The following is an 8,161-nucleotide window of genomic DNA, read 5'->3' as shown; positions in this document are numbered from 1 at the left end:
TTCCCTACGACGAGTTGAAAAAAAGTTGTCTTTAAATTGGTGAGATCACAACATAGAACCTACTTTCCACATTTATTCTACTCCTTTCTCCATTTGACCCCCTGTATAATGCCTTGGAAAAAGAAACAACCCCCTGATAATCTCGATGATTAAACGACCTCAATCACCGACTTTAACAAGTGTGTGCTGAGCCAGCATTGTGGCTTAGCAAATTTCCTTTGCTTCCTCGTTCACACAGGGACCTGCAGAATGCTGTAATCACTAGACAGTCAAGCACGGCCTTAAACTGGCAGTTTGTGCTACAGTGGTGTGTCACAAAACAAAAGGTCAATTCAGAGGAGAAAAAAGTCAGTCAAGTTTGTTGTTTGGCTTTCGTGCAGGCAATACAACCGTTTGATTGACGGACTCATTTTTTCATAGTTATTTTAGCACCTTATAACTACAAGCTAAGTGTGTGATTTATATAACGTTACGGTAGTGTATGTACAGGGTTATCAAAAGTCTTAATTCATCTATGAAATCAACATTAACCACTCCCAACACTCCTATTGGCCTATGGCACACCCAACCCTCACCCACCTTCACTCACTGCCTCCTACCTTTCTCTCTTAGCCCAGGACAAAGTTCTTCATCCAATCGGGTCACTAATTTATTATCTTTTTATTCAACCCATATTCCCTGAACGTCTATCGTGTGCCCAGGCTCTGAGCTGGATTCCAAGGCAAGAAATGTAGCAAGGTACGTAATGAGGCAAACTGAACATTTTTTAGCAGGATAGTCTAAAGGTCCCCTACCACCGGTCTGGGGGAACCAACGGTTCGGAGAAGATTTGGAAAGGCATTCTGGGAGTTCAAGGAGGAGTCATTTGAGTGGCCTGCTTTCATGTTCTCAGTCAGGCCACCGTAAGGTGGTAGGAACTATTCATGAGAAGGAAAGCAGTACTAGATCTTTCTGTGGTTTGCTCACACCTCACAGAAACCTCTGTGTATGCACATTCGTAAATTTGCAGAAGTTCCACAGGAGAGGCAATGTGACAAAACAACAGCTGAATGTCTGGACCTATGAACTAGGTTTTGCTGTAGTGTTTTCAGCCTTGGAAAGGTACAGGTCTGAGATAAGGGAAGGAAACTAGCTACACAGCCTGAGGAGAAAGTGCAAAGAACCAATTGGAAACAAGATTCTACATGAAGACACATAAAGAGGTATTGGGGTAGAAAAATTCAGTCGAGAGTTTCAATCGGCCATCTGAATGTGACCTCAGTGGTTTGGGCCCAACTCATGGAATCAGAGGTCTTAGAGGAATCCACTCAACACAGTGATATTCAAAGAATAGCTGAGTTACTATGCAAGCATTTGCAGACATAAACATATATGACAATTCTATATTTCATTACTCCCTCTCCTTTTTTTAAAAAAAAAAATGTTGGTTGACCTTTGAAAAATAATTTTTAAAAAATGGTATAAAAAGTGTGTTTTATGAAAGTAGCTTCAATATCTAGCTACCACCTAAAGTTCCCATTGTAAGTTACAAAGCAGGACATATAAAAGGATGGCCCCGCAATTCCAAGAAGCGCGTGGCTTGTTATAATCATTCTTCAGGCTAACAAACTATAAGATAAAGCTTTCCAGGAGGAGTTTCATTGATCGTGGCATGATATAATTAAACTAATAGATGCAGAACACTAAAATTGGGGTTTTCTGCTTCCAGATCTCTTTTTTTCTTTTTTTCTTTCTTTTTTTTTTTTTTTAGGCAAGGCAACTCTCGGTTGACCTCACAGATTGCAAGGACCTTGTCAGCTTACAATCTCTTATTTTTTATTTTTTACACCTATAGCACCTAGTCTTCCTAAGTGGTCTCCCATCCAAGTACTAACCAGGCCTGACCCTGCTTAGCTTCCAAGATCATATGGGATCGCGCTTGTTCAGGGTAGCATGGCCGCTGTAGATCCAGATCTCTTACTGATATCAGCTACTATTTTTTGAGCCCTTGCCTTTATTTCTTTCTTCTTCATCTCTAAAATAAAGGATTTGGACTAGATGATTCTTTGTAAGTTCACGGATTTTGTGGTTTCCTTCACTGCCAGGAAAGCTACCTTTTTGAGAACCACTGATTGTATTAGAAATTATCTAATAGATTGGAAGGCTCAGTCAGTAGGAAAGGATCCCTAGGGTCCCAAAGGGGACACCAGCAGGAAGAAATGGGGAGTCTGGACTGATAACCCAGACTCGACTCCTGGACCAAGTGGATGGAAAAAGGATGGTGGAGGGAACAGGGATGGCAGAGCCTGCACGCACAGCGCTTCTTGCACAGTGATTGGGCTCTAGGATCATTTGGTTGAACATATGAACATAAACTTAAAAATAAATCTGCACCAATGGTGCCATCAACATCTGGCCGATCTAGATTCGAAGAAAGGGCATCCTTAAATGATCGGATAATGACAAGTTGGACGGCACAGTTCTTAGACTATCCTGACCACTGCAGACCTGAAAATAAATCATGGCTACCATAAACTGAAGGTCACAACAGAGTAATCAGACTTTCTAGTTCTTTACCTACTGGCATTTGGGGACATGACAGACTCTTTGGACTGAATAAGTCTCCAGGATGCTTAAGTAACTGTGGGAGTGGGGATAAAGGAGATTGAAAGCAAGAAATATGAACGTCCTGCTTAATGAGAGAAATGATGGCTCCATCATGTCACTGGAGAAATAAAATAAAAGACACGTGACTATATTTGCACCTAAAGATAGTGACATGGATAATTTCCATCTGGCTGTGAATATCCAAAGCTGAATGACATACTCAGACAATTATCAGGATGATTGCTGTTGCTACCAGAATATCTTAAGGTCAGGAAAGAGAGTGCCCTGTATAAGGAAAAGAAATCAGAGTGGAGGAGGTGATACACTCAGAGTAGACAGAAGGGAGAGATGAGGATGGAGACGGCAGGGCCACAACAGGACCACCTTCTAGGTTCTAAGATTTGCAAGGTCTTCCTTTTCTTGCCATACAGATGGCCTGAAAGGGCTTTCAGATCAGAACTCTGGGTTATTATTACTGATGTCCATTAATGTAACCAGTCTCTTGCAGATAATTTGCATTTCTGGAGACCTCCAGATAGATAAGTATTCCTCTCAAAGATCTTCAAGTTTTCATACTAGAAAAATTACGAAGGGCATTTTCTTTTGGTCCTCAGTTCACTAAAGGACTATAATACCAAATTTCTCTTGCATAAAGGTATAGTCACACAGTTGGTGAAAGGCCAATTCAAGTGAATCCTTTAAAAACGGGGACCAAAATTTCACACTAAATATAAAACCAGCTTGACAAGAACTTAGATAAATTTATATTACATTTAACAAAATTTAGGCAAAATTATAATTATGCCTCAATTTTAAAAAAAAAAAAGATAAATTGCATGAGTTTTTTTTTCAAGGAGGTGTTATTATTTTTCAAACAAATTGCAAGGTAGCCTAATAAAATATGTTCATATCTTGATATTTACAATTGTTTTTTCAGTAGGGTCATAAAGAAAGTAATTAGAAAAAAGTCTAGGACATCATTAATTTCCCCCAGGTTTCCCTGAGTCCTCTGATAATCAAATCATCATCTGCCTAGGAATATAGGCTGGCCTCGCCTATACTAGATTTTTCTCCTTCGATTGTTCATCAGTTTAACTCTGCTAGACTCTCATTGTTCAAAACTGTGGGTATGATTCCAACAATTCTCCAACATCACTTTCATCAACTTTATAAGTTCCTAAAGCTTTTGTATTTGTATTACTGTTGTATGGTAACAACATCCGAACATCGGCAAGAGACAGGCCACAAAAGGCTCCAATGTGATGAGCTGAGAAATAGTCTAGTGTTTAGCGGAGACAGTTGTTATTCTAAGGCCCAATTTCTCAAGTGGTCAGATCATTAGTGAATATTTTCAGGCTTTGATGGTTTTTGCTTCCCTCTGACTTTGGCTTCCCTATGCATCCTGCAACCTCATAACTGTAGAGACTCCTCTAATGAATGTGGGATAACAAGGACCCCCTATAATTTGCAACTCATATTATCTCAGAAACCAAGTTCTTCATCCAACCCGAAAGCCAATTTAGTCCCTAATATAGGCAGACTGGGGTACAATAATTTCTTTGCAACTGTATTCACTCTCATTTGTGAATGATTTTTATGAAAAAAATGCATCTGGGTTGTGAGTATACCAAGAACGTATCTTCCCTTCCAGCCAGAAGGCAACAAGCAACAATAGCAGCCTCCTGGGCACCAAAAACTCATTAACTCTACTATAAAATGAATGACAACACTGATTATAAAATTCCTTCTGGCACTAAAGGTTTATGGCAAGGTGACTATATCAGCAGAAGACACATCTTTGGGTGGGCCATCCCGTGTGTGCTAAAGCCGGAAGCCATAAGCATTGATGGGGACACTAACAGACTCTTCTCCTAACTCATAAACTCAGTGCTACCTAGATATTTATCCTTGTTTAGTCTCACTCACTGCCAGATTTCCTTAGATACACCACGGTTTATTTTTAGACACCGGGTAATTACTTATTCGTGGTTGGGACACAGTCTACCTTGATTGTTTGGTGAATATTCATGTGCATAAATCATTTAAGGCAAGCAAACCAGGAATGCAGAAAAAGAAACAGAAATACCAACTTCTTTAGTTAGTTTCCAAAAATGTGTAGTTTTAATTCTAATGATGACTCAAGTCTGCCCCAATTTCTGATTTGCGAGCTTTGGATTTATCACTGTAATAATTAGGCAAAATGTTTTTTCCATATGAATGCCAAAACTACTATTATTTCTAATGAGGTGCAGAATGTATTGTATCTGAGAGTACTGATAACCACCGAATTACAACTAAAATGATTTTATGTTTTAAACCATAAGAAGTCAGTGACCTTACTTCTATTAAGTGAAATTGAGACCCTGTTTATGTAAATCAAATCCATGTCATTAAAAAACAACTTGATCACAAAATGAATCTACAACTCTAATAATGTTTATTCTACATTAAAAAATAATATTAAAAAGCTACATTGGGAGGATCCAGAACTATCATCCTGTCATAAATAACTAAATAAACGGACCAAATATAGAAAATAGGTATTTTCAGACATTCTACAACAAGCAGTGCAACACTATTCTTCTTGAGAAGAAGAAAAGAAATAAGGAGAGACCTACCATTGGCAAGGCTTTCTGCTTAGAAGAACTTCCTGGACTTCAACGCAAGGAGATAAAATGCAAACAGAACTTGGTTATCTTGCTGAGTTGAAGAGTCAAAGACATAAATTTTGAGGAGTCCAAGGCACCTATGGGATGTAGAATGCATGAAAGGACGAAGCCATGTGGAGAAGGAATCAGAAATTTGCGTGGGGTCCCCTGGAGCCTTTAACTGAATGCCAGTCTGCCTGTGTAGAGTGAAAATCCAAAAGGCCGGGCAAGAATGACTTCCAGGAAAAGAACAATCACCAGAGAACTGTACATACACAATTTCCCAGAGTTCAAACAAGGGGTGGTACTATTTCAGGTTCTCATCAGATAAAATAAAGAAATCTCACTGAATATATGGGACATTTAATAGATGTTCCAGGGAGGCCATGCCTTAAAAATACACCTCACTTAGATTTAGAGTAAAGACTAATTTAGCCCAATCCCAAAAGAATTTAAAAATAAAACACAAAGGAAATTAAACCAAATGCAAGTAACTTAGCTGCTTGCCATAAAATGCCCAACACTCTTTATAAAAATATAAGAAAATCCAACACTTAACCATGTAAAATTCATGACGTCCAGTACTCAGTCCAAAAGTTCCAGCCATGCAAAAAAGAAGGAAAAACAATTAACGTATAGCAAGAAATCCAAAAATGATAGAAATGGAATTAGCCATCAAGGGTTTTTAAACTATGAATACAAATATAGTAGTCCTCCCTTATCTACAGTTTCACTTTCTGTAGTTTCAGTTACCCGCAGTCAACCACAGTCTGAAAATATTAAAAGGAAAGTTCTAGAAATAAACAATTCATAAGTGTTAAATTGTGCACTATTCTGAGTAGCATGATGAAATCTTCGCTGTCCAATCCAGGATGTGAATTATTCTTTTGTCCAGGTTACCACTCTCTATACTCTATTCACCCATAAGTCACCTAGTAGCCGTCTCGGTTATCAGAGCCACTGTCACAGTACTATAGTGCTTGTGTTCAAATCACCCTTATTTTAATTCCTTATGGCCCAAAGTGCAAGAGTTGTGATGCCATCAATTCAAACATGCCAAAGAGGAGCCATAAAGTGCTTCCTTTAGGTGACAAGCTGAAAGTTTGGTACTATTCATGGTTTCAGGCATCCACTAGGAGCTTTGGAACCTATCTCTCCATGGATAAGGGGGGACTACTATATTATAATCATGGCCGGGATGTAAGGAAAATATGATGAAGTGAGAAGTAGATGATACAAAAAAGACACAAATGGAAGTTCTAGAGATAAAAAATATATCTGAAATGAAAAAAATATTTACTGGTTGGAAGAAAAAGCATATAATAATACAAAAGTTCAGTAAACTTGAACATAGCAATAGAAACTATCCAAAATGAAGTACAAGAAGAAAAAGGGTTCTTCTCTTTTTTTTTTTAATTGTACAGAGCAATAGTGACCCATGAGACAATACACTTCATCTACATTCATGTGATCAGGGTTCCACACTCTTATTCCTGAATAAGAGAAAGTCTCATTCAGGTGAAGACTGGTAAATTGTGAGGAAAACAAAAAAACTTACTCAAAATTCCCCTACAGGAAAATACATTTTTCTATGCTTTGTAGGAAAAGACACAAGTGCAATAATCTATACCAAGTGGCTCGTGCTATTAAATTGTTACTTCCTGAGACTACTAACAATTTTTCCTCACGTAATCACTTCTCATGGTAAAATAACTCCCATTCAAATTGTATACCCTCTGAACACAATATCCTGGGGAAAGGAACAGTTTATATTAAAAAAAAAAAAAAAGAAAGCATGTAATTTTTTTAAAAACCTATTCTTTTGCTCAAAAAATTAAAAAAAAAATGAAAGAAAAGAAAACATGAACACGATGATTAAAAGAAAGTGTGAGATTCGAAAAAGATCCAAATGGATCTCCTAACAATGAAAAAATAACATCCAAAATGAAAAATTTAACATGATACTCCCAGTAATAGCAGATGAGACTCTGCAGACAAGGGATTGACTAAAAAGGGGACTGAGAGCATTTTGCAGGGCCATGGAATCATTCTGTGTCTTATCTTGATTGTGGCAGCAATGACATGGCTGTTCACATTTATCAGGTCAACAAACTATACACTTCAAATGAGTGAATTATATTGTGTGCAAATCATACCTCGGTGAAACTATTTTTAAAATATCATACCCAGTGAAAGACACCAGTTATAAAAGAATACACACCATACGAGTCCATATGAGTCCATATGTATGAAACAACTATACCTAGTCTATAGCAACAGAAAGAAGATCAGGGGTTGCCTGGGGGGAGAGTGCAGGCAGGGCAGGAGGGTGGACTGAGGTGGGCGTGATGGGAATGTTCTACACATTCACCACAGCGGCAATTACATGGCTGTGTATACATGTCAAAACTTTTATAGTAAAGTGAATTTAAGGATCTGTTAAATCTGTAAAAGGGGATCCAATCAGAGATTGAGAGCCTGTGTAGACTACTGAATAATACAGAATAAGACACATCTGTTATTGTTTTTGGTACCTACTACTGACAATAAAAACATTTGGTCAGGAGGGAAGATAACATGGGTGTATACTGTCAAAACTCGTCGAACTCTACACTTAAAGTAGATGGATTTTATTTTATGTAAATTATACCCTAATAAGTTGAGGAGGAGAAGGCAAGAAATGGCTATATTTAAGTCTTCTTTTGAGGGTGTGTTGAGGAGAAGTGAGATTTGTTTCAGCAAGTCTGGACTGGTCGAAACATTTTAAAATTCGATCTAATAATGTTTGGACTAAAAACCCACTCATTTATTCTTGGTAAGTTTGTCTATGCTGAGCATAAATATTATTTAATGCTCCAAGGAACATCAAAGTGAGTTCAAAATGAGGGTTATTGGTTTTTTAAAAACTTTACCTATGTCATTAATGT

General features: G+C 37.8%; 1 pseudogene; it reads right to left on the bottom strand.

Moving 5' to 3' along the window:
- Positions 1 to 1,825: 1,825 nt before the first annotated feature.
- On the bottom strand, positions 1,826 to 1,944 carry LOC112482574 (annotated as a pseudogene).
- Positions 1,945 to 8,161: the final 6,217 nt, after the last annotated feature.

Source organism: Pteropus alecto, unplaced genomic scaffold (genome assembly GCF_000325575.1).
Source record: "Pteropus alecto unplaced genomic scaffold, ASM32557v1 scaffold185, whole genome shotgun sequence".
Taxonomy (NCBI): domain Eukaryota; kingdom Metazoa; phylum Chordata; class Mammalia; order Chiroptera; family Pteropodidae; genus Pteropus; species Pteropus alecto.
This window is presented reverse-complemented; position numbering and strand designations above follow the sequence as displayed.